This window comes from Panulirus ornatus, chromosome 16 (genome assembly GCF_036320965.1).
Source record: "Panulirus ornatus isolate Po-2019 chromosome 16, ASM3632096v1, whole genome shotgun sequence".
NCBI lineage: Eukaryota > Metazoa > Arthropoda > Malacostraca > Decapoda > Palinuridae > Panulirus > Panulirus ornatus.
This window is the reverse complement of record NC_092239.1, coordinates 46349706-46365647: the sequence shown is the minus strand read 5'-3', so window position 1 is coordinate 46365647 and position 15942 is coordinate 46349706.

The following is a 15942-nucleotide window of genomic DNA, read 5'->3' as shown; positions in this document are numbered from 1 at the left end:
AATCCTCAGGCACTCGCCATGAGTCATACATACATCAAATAACCTTACCAGGCAGCCAGGAATACACTCACACCCTTTTTTAATAAATTCCATTCTAATACCATCAAAACCCGCTGCCTTGCCGGCTTTCATCTTCTGCAAAGCTTTTACTACCTCTTCTCTGTTTACCAAATCATTTTCCCTAACCCTCTCACTTTGCACACCACCTCGACCAAAAAGCCATATATCTGCCACTCTATCATCAAACACATTCAACAAACCTTCAGAATACTCACTCCATCTCCTTCTCACATCACCATTACTTGTTATCACCTCTCCATTAGTCCCCTTCACTGAAGTTCCCATTTGTTCCCTTGTTTTACGCACTTTATTTACCTCCTTCTAAAACATCTTTTTATTCTCCCTAAAATTTAATGATACTCTCTCACCCCAACTCTAATTTTCCCTCTTCTTCACCTCTTGCACCTTTCTCTTAACCTCCTGCCTCTTTCTTTTATACTTCTCCCAGTCATTTGCATTATTTCCCAGCAAAACTCGTCCAAATTCCTCTCTCTTCTCTTTCACTAATAATCTCGTTTCTTTATCCCACCACTCACTACCCTTCCTAATCTGCCCACCTCCCACGCTTCTCATGCCACAAGCATCTTTTGCGCAATCCATCACTGCTTCCCTAAATACATTCCATTTCTCCCCCACTCCCCTAACGTCATTTGTTCTCACCTTTTTCCATTCTGTGCTTAGTCTCTCCTGGTACTTCCTCACACAAGTCTCCTTCTCAAGATCACTTGCTCTCACCACTCTTTTCTCCCCAACATTCTCTTTTCTTTTCTGAAAATCCATGCAAATCTTCTCCTTCGCTTCCACAAGATAATGATCAGACATCACTCCAGTTGCATCTCTCAGCACATTAACATCCAAAAGTTTCTCTTTCGCTCGCCTATCAATTAACACATAATCCAATAAAGTTCTGTGGCCATCTCTCCTACTTACATTCGTATACTTATGTATATCTCTCTTTTTAAACCAAGTATTCCCAATTACCATTCGTTTTTCGGCACATAAATCTAAAAGCTCCACCATTACCATTTACAACACTGAACACCCCTTGTAAACCAAATATTCCCTCAACTGCCACATTACTCAATTTTACATTCAAATCACCAATCACTATAACCCGTCACGTGCATCAAAACTACTATAACACTCACTCAGCTGCTCCGAAAACATTTGCCTCTCATGATCTTTCTTCTCATGCCAGCCCCTACCCCACTTTCTACCATTGCTCTAGCTAAAAAAAGTGTTAGAGAAGGAGGTAAAAGTTAGAATCTTATACTGCTTATTCGGGGAAATGCTATATGAGGGCCACCTAGTATAATAGGAACGAGTCAATTTCGAAAGCCTCCAATTATAATGGACATTACTATGAAAAAAAATTATTACAAAACCGTGGGCTGTTACAACTACATTGTAGATTTGATCATCTCCAATTAGTCTTCCCGGTTGACCTAGTTCTCCTCGAATAATAAGTCTTAAAGAAGTTCCTACTATTCAAGCTCATGCTCCGATGATAAAGTATAGGTTACCAATGTCTTTATGATTTGTTGAAAAAAAACATCGTTGCGTGATGTGATGGCTGAGTTATAAGCGGTAGATTGTAAATCTATTAACAAGATCGTTCTTTCTCATCACTCTCGGTAGTTTAATTCTAGAATACCAGACTGCAAATCTGGATATGTAAGTGTATACTCGAGCTTAAGATTTAAAAGAGTCTATCTTAATTTTACGTCTTTGAAGGACGTTAGTTTAAATAACTTAAAGTCTTAAACTAAAATGAAGATCGACGGAATAAGAAGTATAAATAGATTTACTGAGATAAATATTGGGCTTAAAGATCTAACGTGAGGTGTAAAGATTAATCTTAATTTTGTTTTAGAATAAATCAATAATAGGTAGCCGACAGCTATCCGAAGATAGAAACAGAGTGCAATCAATGAGGAAACAATTAGAATTAAGGCAGGCAGAAATATTTTTGCTATAGTTATTGATTCAATTAGGATTCATTTTGGGATAAATCCAGTAAATGAGGGTAGCCCTCCTAGGGAAAGTAAGGAGAAAGAGTTTACTAAGTTTGTATATAGGGCTAAGTTTTTGTTTATAAAAAGCTGTGGTAAGTAAAACGTTTGTTGAAAATTGAAGAGGAGACACATAGATACAGAGACAATGCAGTAGAATAAGAAATAGATTAATCAAGATGATTCTCTCATCGTAATGGCAGTCAGTATTCATCCGATGTGATTTAGCGAAGAAAATGCTAATATCTTTCGTAGAGAAGTTTGATTCATCCCACCTACAGATCCAATTATAACAGAAAATATTGCACATAGAGTTATGATATAAGAGATTAATGGGTTTGTAACGATATGGCAGATTAAAAATATTGGGGCGATTTTCTGAACTGCTATCAAGATAATTGCTTGAATTCAATTTAAACCTTCTATTACTGCAGGGAGTCAGAAATGGAATGAGCTTGCTCCTAATTTTAAAATCAGAGCGAATACAATAGTAGAATAAAATACTTCTGAGTTGATTGAAATTGGTGCTGCAAAAATAATAAGAGCTGACCGGATAGCTTGGATCAAAAAATATTTAAGTGCTGATTCACAGGAAAACCTATCTTTTCCTCTAGTTAAGATTGGAATAAATGATATTAAATCTAGTTCTAGTCCGATTCAAGCTATAAGTCAAGATTTAGAAGATAAAGCTAGAACTGTTCCCGTAATAAGAAGAAATCTACATAATATTTTTTGTGAGGATAGTAACATAAAAAAGAGTGAAAAATTCACATGGATAGGGTATGAACCTATTAGCTTAAGTTTAGCTTATCTTTTTGGAAATTAGTATGAGCTGAAGTAAAGAGCATAAGAATTTTTGATATTCTTGGAATTGGCGTAAGTCCATTACTTGTAATATGAGCAGGTCAACCTACATTACATGTCCTATCAAAACAAACCTTTTGTCAGGCATCATATTTAACGAATTTAAAAGATAAAACAAAATTGTAAAATTAAATCAACTAGATAAGCTGTATAGGATTAAGAAATTATATCAGGAGGGGGAGGAGGGGTATAAGAAGTTTTTTTAGATTATAAATTTGAGTTTAAGGGAAATATTTGAAGTCATATATATTATTAAATGGTTTCAATTATATAAGTGAAGAAGTAAAATTGATCAAGTGAACTATAACAAAATAGATATACATTTATCATCAGGAATTATTGATTGGTTATTATCGTTCAATAGTGTCTATATGTTCCTAGAATGTTTATAAAAACCTATAAGTAATATATACGGATGATCTAAAGAAGAAACCCCAACTACTTTCTTGGAAGCAAAAGTAGGAGGTTTCTCTTTAGATCATCTCAAATGTGGTTTTTTTAGATAATTCCTGACTAATCTACTTGATTTCTTATAATTTTTCTCATTATTAATATATCCGAACCTAAGATATACTTTAGCTTTATATATTTTTTGGTATTTTTCTATATACTTAAGCTCTTTATCTCTTGTGAAATTTCTAATTACATTTATTTAGATGTATATATGATACAATAAGCAAATTATTGGATTATCGGTTGATTTAAAATTATTGGTTATTTGGGGAAAACCTGATTTTTTATGAAGTTATTGGGTAGTCACTAAGCTTATGGAAAAATTTAACTTATGAATATATTTCTTATTGTTAAAACTATAATTTAAAAAAATTCTTATAGAATTACTACAGTATAATTTTTCATTGAATTAGCTCTCTATCGACTTTCAGTTTTACCCATATCAATCAAGAGTTTACTTTCTTACACTCTATCACAAACTCCTACCACGACTGCTTCAGGAGTAGTGCTACTCCTTCCCATGCACTTCTCCTCTCACTAACCCCTGACTTTAGTCCCAAGACATTTCCAAACCACTCTACTCCTTTACCCTTGAGCTTCATTTCACTCAGAGCCAAAACATCCAGGTTCCTTTCCTCAAACATACTACCTATCTCATCTTTTTTCTCATCTTGGTTACATCCACACACATTGGCACATGGAGAGAATAAGTGAGGAAAGATTGACCAAGAGGATATAAGTGTCGGAGGTGGAGAGAACGAGGAGAAGTGGGAGAACAAATTGGAGGTGGATAGGTGTAGTGAAAAAGATTTTGAGTGATCGGGGCCTGAACATGCAGGAGGGTTAAAGGCGTGCAGGGAATAGAGTGAATTGGATCGATGTGGTATACCGGGGTTGGCGTGCTGTCTCTGGATTGAATCAGGGCATGTGAAGCATCTGGGGTAAACCATGGAAAGTTGTGTGGGGCCTGGATGTGGAAAGGAAGCTGTGGTTTCGGGCATTATTGCATGACAGCTGGAGACTGAGTGTGAACGAATGGGGCCTTTGTTATCTTTTCCTAGCGCTACCTCGCACACAATAGGGGGAGAGGGGGATGGTACTCCATGTGTGGCGAGGTGGCGATGTGAATGAATAAAGACAGACAGTGTGCATGTGTATATATGTATGTGTCTGTGTGTATATATATGTGTACATTGAGATGTATAGGTATGTATATTTGCGTGTGTGGACGATTGTCTATATACATGTGTATGGGGGTGGGTTGGGCCATTTCTTTCTTCTGGTTCCGTGCGCTACCTCGCAAATGCGGGAGACAGCGACAAAGCAAAATAAATAAAATAAATATAAATACAAGATATATATATATATATATATATATATATATATATATATACTTTTTTTTTTTTTTTCATACTATTCGCCATTTCCCGCGATAGCGAGGTAGCGTTAAGAACAGAGGACAGGGCCTTTGAGGGAATACCCTCACCTGGCCCTCCTCTCTGTTCCTTCTTTTGGAAGTAAAAAAAAAACGAGAGGGGAGGATTTCCAGCCCCCCGCTCCCTTCCCTTTTAGTCGCCTTCTACGACACGCAGGGAATACGTGGGAAGTATTCTTTCTTCCCTGTATATATATGTTTTTGTCTGTTTGACTACCTATTTGTGTGCAAGGATGAGAATTTGACACTCGGTGTCCTATTTCTTACCGTATAAAATTATTGTCCCCTAATGTATTTTGTTTTCATCATTTCTTAAAACACATTATTCCATTTGTCCATTATCCTATTACCATAAAAAGTATAAAAAGTATAGCTTAACATCCCTGCCTCTTCTTTTGTTTTGTCATCACACTTATCAAATTCTATTTAAGAGTGGCGGTGCGTTATTACCTGTAAGTAAATTAGGAGACAGGGACTCACCTTTTATTCAAGCAAATACATAACGTGGTCTAACTCTCAAATGTTTCCACGTTACCTTCATCCTTAAATCAAAATAACATAATCCTATCTTTACTCCCATGCATACTCCTTATAAATCTACGCAACTTGCTGCTATCCAGTAAAGTGGATTGAACAGTCTCCATGTATCATATTTTTGCTTAAATTTTTTTTCTCCAAAATTTTGTCCTCTCAGTCATATACTCACTCAATCCATTGTTCAGTTCATTCTCACCCTCCTCTTGCTCTTGTGCTCATCATATTCCTTCCTTATATATATATATATATATATATATATATATATATATATATATATATATATATATATATATATATATATATATTTTTTTTTTTTTTTGCTTTGTCGCTGTCTCCCGCGTTTCCGAGGTAGCGCAAGGAAACAGACGAAAGGAATGGCCCAACCCACCCCCATACACATGTATATACATACGTCCACACACGCAAATATACATACCTACACAGCTTTCCATGGTTTACCACAGACGCTTCACATGCCTTGATTCAATCCACTGACAGCACGTCAACCCCGGTATACCACATCGCTCCAATTCACTCTATTCCTTGCCCTCCTTTCACCCTCCTGCATGTTCAGGCCCCGATCACACAAAATCTTTTTCACTCCATCTTTCCACCTCCAATTTGGTCTCCCTCTTCTCCTCGTTCCCTCCACCTCCGACATATATATCCTCGTGGTCAATCTTTCCTCACTCATTCTCTCCATGTGAACAAACCATTTCAAAACACCCTCTTCTGCTCTCTCAACCACGCTCTTTTTATTTCCACATATCTCTTTTACCCTTACGTTACTTACTCGATCAAATCACCTCACACCACACATTGTCCTCAAACATCTCATTTCCAGCACATCCATCCTCCTGCGCACAACTCTATCCATAGTCCACGCCTCGCAACCATACATCATTGTTGGAACCACTATTCATTCAAACATACCCATTTTTGTTCTCCGAGATAATGTTCTCGACTTCCACACATTCTTCAAGGCTCCCAGAATTTTCGCCCCCTCCCCCACCCAATGATCCACTTCCGCTTCCATGGTTCCATCCGCTACCAGATCCACTTCCAGATATCTAAAACACTTCAATACCTCCAGTTTTTCTCCATTCAAACTCACCTCCCAATTGACTTGACCCTCAACCCTACTGTACCTAATAACCTTGCTCTTATTCACATTTACTCTTAACTTTCTTCTTTCACACACTTTACCAAACTCAGTCACCAGCTTCTGCAGTTTCTCACAAGAATCAGCCACCAGCGCTGTATCATCAGCGAGCAACAACTGACTCACTTCCCAAGCTCTCTCATCCCCAACAGACTTCATACTTGCCCCTCTTTCCAAAACTCTTGCATTCACCTCCCTAACAACCCCATCCATAAACAAATTAAACAACCATAGAGACATCACACACCCCTGCCGCAAACCTACATTCACTGAGAACCAATCACTTTCCTCTCTTCCTACACGTACACATGCCTTACATCCTCGATAAAAACTTTTCACTGCTTCTAACAACTTGCCTCCCACACCATATACTCTTAATACCTTCCACAGAGAATCTCTATCAACTCTATATATATATATATATATATATATATATATATATATATATATATATATATATATATATATATATATATATATATATATATATATATATATATATATATATATATATATATATATATATATATATATATATATATATATATATATATATATATATATATATATATATATACATATATATATATATATATATATATATATATATATATATATGTATGTATGTATATATATATATATATATATATATATATATATATATATATATATATATATATATATATATATATATATATATATATATATATATATATATATATGTATATATATATATATATTTATATATATATATATATATATATATATATATATATATATATATATATATATATATATATATATATATATATATATATATATATATATATATATATATATACATATATATATATATATATATATATATATATATATATATATATATATATATATATATATATATATATATATATATATATATATATATATATATATATATATATATATATATATATATATATATATTTATATATCGTCCAAATGCCTCTCTCTTCTCTTTCACTAATACTCTTACTTCTTCATCCCACCACTCACTACCCTTTCTAATCAACCCACCTCCCACTCTTCTCATGCCACAAGCATCTTTTGCGCAATCCATCACTGATTCCCTAAATGCATCCCATTCCTCCCCCACTCCCCTTACTTCCATTGTTCTCACCTTTTTCCATTCTGTACTCAGTCTCTCCTGGTACTTCCTCACACAAGTCTCCTTCCCAAGCTCACTTACTCTCACCACCCTCTTCACCCCAACATTCACTCTTCTTTTCTGAAAACCCATACAAATCTTCAACTTAGCCTCCACAAGATAATGATCAGACATCCCTCCAGTTGCACCTCTCAGCACATTAACATCCAAAAGTCTCTCTTTCGCGCGCCTGTCAATTAACACGTAATCCAAAAACGCTCTCTGGTCATCTCTCCTACTTACATAAGTATACTTATGTATATCTCGCTTTTTAAACCAGGTATTCCCAATCATCAGTCCTTTTTCAGCACATAAATCTACAAGCTCTTCACCATTTCCATTTACAACACTGAACACCCCATGTATACCAATTATTCCCTCAACTGCCACATTACTCACCTTTGCATTCAAATCACCCGACACTATAACCCGGTCTCGTGCATCAAAACCACTAACATACTCATTCAGCTGCTCCAAAAACACTTGCCTCTCATGATCTTTCTTCTCATGCTCAGGTGCATAAGCACCAATTATCACCCATCTCTCTCCATCAACTTTCAGTTTTACCCATATTAATCGAGAAATTACTTTCTTACATTCTATCACATTTGGACGATTTTTGCAGGGAAAAAATGAAATTGAGTCGGAGACGTATAAAAGAAAGAGACAGGTTGTCAAGAGAAAGGTGCAAGAGGTGAAAAAAAGGGCAAATGAGAGTTGGGGTGAGAGAGTATCATTAAATTTTAGGGAGAATAAAAAGATGTTCTGGAAGGAGGTAAATAAAGTGCGTAAGACAAGGGAGCAAATGGGAACTTCAGTGAAGGGCGAAAATGGGGAGGTGATAACAAGTAGTGGTGATGTGAGAAGGAGATGGAGTGAGTATTTTGAAGGTTTGTTGAATGTGTTTGATGATAGAGTGGAAGATATAGGGTGTTTTGGTCGAGGTGGTGTGCAAAGTGCGAGGGTTAGGGAAAATGATTTGGTAAACAGAGAAGAGGTAGTAAAAGCTTTGCGTAAGATGAAAGCCGGCAAGGCAGCAGGTTTGGATGGTATTGCATTGAAATTTATTAAAAAAGGGGGTGACTGTATTGTTGACTGGTTGGTAAGGTTATTTGATGTACGTATGACTCATGGTGAGGTGCCTGAGGATTGGCGGAATGCGTGCATAGTGCCAATGTACAAAGGCAAAGGCGATAAGAGTGAGTGCTCAAATTACAGAGGTATAAGTTTCTTGAGTATTCCTGGCAAATTATATGGGAGGGTATTGATTGAGAGGGTGAAGGCATGTACAGAGCATCAGATTGGGGAGGAGCAGTGTGGTTTCAGAAGTGGTAGAGGATGTGTGGATTAGGTGTTTGCTTTGAAGAATGTAAGTGAGAAATACTTAGAAAAGCAAATGGATTTGTATGTAGCATTTATGGATCTGGAGAAGGCATATGATAGAGTTGATAGAGATGCTCTGTGGGAGGTATTAAGAATATATGGTGTGGGAGGCAAGTTGTTAGAAGCAGTGAAAAGTTTTTTTCGAGGATGTAAGGCATATGTACGTGTAGGAAGAGAGGAAAGTGATTGGTTCTCAGTGAATGTAGGTTTGCGGCAGGGGTGTGTGATGTCTCCATGGTTGTTTAATTTGTTTATGGATGGGGTTGTTAGGTAGGTGAATGCAAGAGTTTTTGAAAGAGGGGCAAGTATGAAGTCTGTTGGGGATGAGAGAGCTTGGGAAGTGAGTCAGTTGTTGTTCGCTGATGATACAGCGCTGGTGGCTGATTCATATGAGAAACTGCAGAAGCTGGTGACTGAGTTTGGTAAAGTGTGTGAAAGAAGAAAGTTAAAAGTAAATGTGAATAAGAGCAAGGTTATTAGGTACAGTAGGGTTGAGGGTCAATTCAATTGGGAGGTGAGTTTGAATTTAGAAAAACTGGAGGAAGTGAAGTGTTTTAGATATCTGGGAGTGGATCTGGCAGCGGATGGAACCATGGAAGCGTAAGTGGATCATAGGGTGGGGGAGGAGGCGAAAATTCTGGGAGCCTTGAAGAATGTGTGGAAGTCGAGAACATTATCTCTGAAAGGAAAAATGGGTATGTTTGAAGGAATAGTGGTTCCAAAAATGTTGTATGGTTGCGAGGCGTGGGCTATGGATAGAGTTGTGCGCAGGAGGATGGATATGCTGGAAATGAGATGTTTGAGGACAATGTGTGGTGTGAGGTGGTTTGATCGAGTAAGTAACGTAAGGGTAAGAGAGATGTTTGGAAATAAAAAGAGCGTGGTTGAGAGAGCAGAAGAGGGTGTTTTGAAATGGTTTGTTCACATGGAGAGAATGAGTGAGGAAAGATTGACCAAGAGGATATATGTGTCGGAGGTGGAGGGAACGAGGAGAAGAGGGAGACCAAATTGGAGGTGGAAAGATGGAGTGAAAAAGATTTTGTATGATCGGGGCCTGAACATGCAGGAGGGTGAAAGGAGGGCAAAGAATAGAGTGAATTGGAGCGATGTGGTATACCGGGGTTGACGTGCTGTCAGTGGATTGAATCAAGGCATGTGTATGGGGGTGGGTTGAGCCATTTCTTTCGTCTGTTCCTTTGCGCTACCTCGCAAACGCGGGAGACAGCGACAAAGCAAAAAAAAAAAAAAAAAAAAAAATATATATATATATATATATATATATATATATATATATATATATATTTATATATATATATATATATATATATATATATATATATATATATATATATATATATATATATATGTTTTTTTTTTGATGCACGAGACCGGGTTATGGTGATGGGTGATTTGAATGCAAAGGTGAGTAATGTGGCAGTTGAGGGAATAATTGGTATACATGGGGTGTTCAGTGTTGTAAATGGAAATGGTGAAGAGCTTGTAGATTTATGTGCTGAAAAAGGACTGATGATTGGGAATACCTGGTTTAAAAAGCGAGATATACATAAGTATACTTATGTAAGTAGGAGAGATGGCCAGAGAGCGTTATTGGATTACGTGTTAATTGACAGGCGTGCGAAAGAGAGACTTTTGGATGTTAATGTGCTGAGAGGTGCAACTGGAGGGATGTCTGATCATTATCTTGTGGAGGCTAAGGTGAAGATTTGTATGGGTTTTCAGAAAAGAAGAGTGAATGTTGTGGTGAAGAGGGTGGTGAGAGTAAGTGAGCTTGGGAAGGAGACCTGTGTGAGGAAGTACCAGGAGAGACTGAGTACAGAATGGAAAAAGGTGAGAACAATGGAAGTAAGGGGAGTGGGGGAGGAATGGGATGTATTTACGGAGTCAGTGATGGATTGCGCAAAAGATGCTTGTGGCATGAGAAGAGTGGGAGGTGGGTTGATTAGAAAGGGTAGTGAGTGGTGGGATGAAGAAGTAAGAGTATTAGTGAAAGAGAAGAGAGAGGCATTTGGACGATTTTTGCAGGGAAAAAATGCAATTGAGTGGGAGATGTATAAAAGAAAGAGACAGGAGGTCAAGAGAAAGGTGCAAGAGGTGAAAAAAAGGGCAAATGAGAGTTGGGGTGAGAGAGTATCATTAAATTTTAGGGAGAATAAAAAGATGTTCTGGAAGGAGGTAAATAAAGTGCGTAAGACAAGGGAGCAAATGGGAACTTCAGTGAAGGGCGCAAATGGGGAGGTGATAACAAGTAGTGGTGATGTGAGAAGGAGATGGAGTGAGTATTTTGAAGGTTTGTTGAATGTGTTTGATGATAGAGTGGCAGATATAGGGTGTTTTGGTCGAGGTGGTGTGCAAAGTGAGAGGGTTAGGGAAAATGATTTGGTAAACAGAGAAGAGGTAGTGAAAGCTTTGCGGAAGATGAAAGCCGGCAAGGCAGCAGGTTTGGATGGTATTGCAGTGGAATTTATTAAAAAAGGGGGTGACTGTATTGTTGACTGGTTGGTAAGGTTATTTAATGTATGTATGACTCATGGTGAGGTGCCTGAGGATTGGCGGAATGCGTGCATAGTGCCATTGTACAAAGGCAAAGGGGATAAGAGTGAGTGCTCAAATTACAGAGGTATAAGTTTGTTGAGTATTCCTGGTAAATTATATGGGAGGGTATTGATTGAGAGGGTGAAGGCATGTACAGAGCATCAGATTGGGGAAGAGCAGTGTGGTTTTCAGAAGTGGTAGAGGATGTGTGGATCAGGTGTTTGCTTTGAAGAATGTATGTGAGAAATACTTAGAAAAGCAAATGGATTTGTATGTAGCATTTATGGATCTGGAGAAGGCATATGATAGAGTTGATAGAGATGCTCTGTGGAAGGTATTAAGAATATATGGTGTGGGAGGAAAGTTGTTAGAAGCAGTGAAAAGTTTTTATCGAGGATGTAAGGCATGTGTACGTGTAGGAAGAGAGGAAAGTGATTGGTTCTCAGTGAATGTAGGTTTGCGGCAGGGGTGTGTGATGTCTCCATGGTTGTTTAATTTGTTTATGGATGGGGTTGTTAGGGAGGTAAATGCAAGAGTTTTGGAAAGAGGGGCAAGTATGAAGTCTGTTGGGGATGAGAGAGCTTGGGAAGTGAGTCAGTTGTTGTTCGCTGATGATACAGCGCTGGTGGCTGATTCATGTGAGAAACTGCAGAAGCTGGTGACTGAGTTTGGTAAAGTGTGTGGAAGAAGAAAGTTAAGAGTAAATGTGAATAAGAGCAAGGTTATTAGGTACAGTAGGGTTGAGGGTCAAGTCAATTGGATGGTGAGTTTGAATGGAGAAAAACTGGAGGAAGTGAAGTGTTTTAGATATCTGGGAGTGGATCTGGCAGCGGATGGAACCATGGAAGCGGAAGTGGATCATAGGGTGGGGGAGGGGGCGAAAATTCTGGGGGCCTTGAAGAATGTGTGGAAGTCGAGAACATTATCTCGGAAAGCAAAAATGGGTATGTTTGAAGGAATAGTGGTTCCAACAATGTTGTATGGTTGCGAGGCGTGGGCTATGGATAGAGTTGTGCGCAGGAGGATGGATGTGCTGGAAATGAGATGTTTGAGGACAATGTGTGGTGTGAGGTGGTTTGATCGAGTAAGTAACGTAAGGGTAAGAGAGATGTGTGGAAATAAAAAGAGCGTGGTTGAGAGAGCAGAAGAGGGTGTTTTGAAGTGGTTTGGGCACATGGAGAGGATGAGTGAGGAAAGATTGACCAAGAGGATATATGTGTCGGAGGTGGAGGGAACGAGGAGAAGAGGGAGACCAAATTGGAGGTGGAAAGATGGAGTGAAAGAGATTTTGTGTGATCGGGGCCTGAACATGCAGGAGGGTGAAAGGAGGGCAAGGAATAGAGTGAATTGGAGCGATGTGGTATACCGGGGCTGACGTGCTGTCAGTGGATTGAATCAAGGCATGTGAAGCGTCTGGGGTGAACCATGGAGGGCTGTGTGGGTGTGTATATTTGCGTGTGTGGACGTATGTATATACATGTGTATGGGGGGGGCTGGGCCATTTCTTTCGTCTGTTTCCTTGCGCTACCTCGCAAACGCGGGAGACAGCGACAAAGTAAAAAAAAAAAAAAAAAAAAAAAAAATATATATATATATATATATATATATATATATATATATGTATATATATATATATATATATATATATATATATATATATATATATATATATATATATATATATATATATATATATATATATATATTCTATTACTATTATTTTTCTTTGTCGCTGTCTCCCGGGTTCGCGAGGTAGCGCAAGGAAGCACATGAAAGAATGGCCCAACCCACCCACATACACATTTATATACATACATGTCCAAACACGCAAATATACATACCAATACATCTCACTGTACTCACTTATATACACACACAGACATATACATATTTACACATATAACTAGTTCATACAGTCTGCCCTTATTTATTCATATCGCCACCACGCCACATTTTGATTAACAACCCGCTCCCCCCTCGTGTGTGCGAGGTAGCGCTAGGAAAAGACATCAAAGGATCCATTCGTTCAAACTTAGTCTTTAGCTGTCATGTAATAATGCAGCGAAACCATAGCTCCCTTTCAACATCCAGGCCCCACAGAACTTTCCATGGTTTACCCCAGACGCTTCACATGCCCTGGTTCAATCCATTGACAGCACGTCGACCCGGTATACCACATCGTTCCAATTCACTCTATTCCTTGCACGCCTGTAACCCTCCTGCATGTTTATGCCTCCATTAATCAAAATCTTTTTCACTCCATCTTTCCACCTCCAATACGGTGTCCCACTTTTCCTCGTTCCCTCTACTTCTGATTCATATATCCTCTTGGTCAATCTTTCCTCACTCATTCTCTCCACATGACTAAACCATTTCAAAACACCCTCTTCTGCTCTCTCAACCACAATCTTTTATTTCCACACATCTCTCTTACACTTACATTACTTACTCGACCAAACCACCTCACACCACATATTGTCCTCAAACATATAATTTCCAGCACATTCACCTTCCTGCGCACAACCCTATCCATAGCCCACGCCTCGCAACTATACAGCATTGTTGAAACTACTATTCCTTCAAACATACCCATTTTTGCTTTCCGAGATAATGTTCTCGACTTCCGAACATTCTTGAAGGATCCCAGAATTTTCGCTCCCTTCCCTATGATTCACCTCCGCTTCCATGGTTCCATCCGCTGCCAGATCCACTCCCAGATATCTAAAACACCTTACTTCCTCCAGTTTTTCTCCATTTAAACTTACCTCCCAATTGACTTAACCCTCAACCCTACTGTACCTAATAACCTTGCTCTTATTCACATTTACTCTTAACTTTCTTCTTTCACACACTTTTCCAAACTCAGTCACCAGCTTCTTCAGTTTCTCACATTGAATCAGCCACCAGCGCTGTATCATCAGCGAACAACAATTGACTCACTTCCCAAGCTCTCTCATCCACAAGAAATTGCATACTTGCCCCTCTTTCCAAAACTCTTTCATTCACCTACCTAACAACCCCATCCAAAAACAAATTAAACAACCATGAAGACATCACACACCCCTTCAGTAAACCTACATTCACTGAGAACCAATCACTTTCCTCTCTTCCTACACGTACACATGCCTTACATCTTTGATAAAAACTTCTCACTGCTTCTAACAACTTACCTCGCACACCATATGTTCCTGATATCTTCCACAGAGCACCTCTATTAACTCTATCATATGCCTTCTACAGATCCATAATTGCTACATACGAATCCATTTCCTTTTCTATGTATTTCTCACAAATATTCTTCAAAGCAAACACCTGCTCCACACTTCCTCTACCACTTCACAAACCACACTGCTCTTCCCCAGTCTGATGCTCTGTACATGACTTCACCCTCTTAATCAATACCCTCCATATAATATACCAGGAATACTCAACAAATTTATACCTCTGTAATTTGAGCACTCACTCCTATCACCTTTGCTTTTGTACAATGTCAAATGCAAGCATTCCGCCAATCCTCAGGCACCTCGCCATCAATCATACATATATCAAATAACCTTACCAACCAGTCAACAATACAGTCAAACACTTTTTCAATAAATTCCACTGTAATACCATCCAACTTGCTGCCTTGCCGGCTTTCATCTTCCGGAAAGCTTTTACTACCTCTTCTCTGTTTACCAAATCATTTTCCCTAACCCTCTCACTTTGCACACCACCTCGACCAAAACACCCTATATCTTCCACTCTATCATCAAACACATTCAACAATCCTTCAAAATACTCACTCCATCTCCCTCTAACATCACAACTACTTATTATCACCTTCCCCTTAGCCCCCTTTAGTAAAGTTCCCATTTGCTCCCTCGTCTTACACACTTTCTTTACCTCCTTCCAAATCATCTTTTTCTTCGCCCTAAAATTCAATGATACTCTCTCGCCCAACTCTCATTTGCCATCTTTTTCACCTCTTGCACCTTTATCTTGACCTTCTGCCTCTTTACTTTATATATCTCCCACTCATTTGCATTTTTTCCCTGCAAAAATCGTCCAAATGCCTCTCTCTTCTCTTTCACTTATAATCTTACTTCTTCATCCCACCACTCACTACCCTTTCTAATCAACCCACCTCCCACACTTCTCATGCCACAGGCATCTTTTGGGCAAGCCATCACTGCTTCCCTAAATACATCCCATTCCTCCCCCTCTCCCCTTACCTCCTTTGTTCTCACCTTTTTCCATTCTGTACTCAGTCTCTTCTGGTACTTCCTCACATAAGTCTCCTTCCCAAGCTCACTTA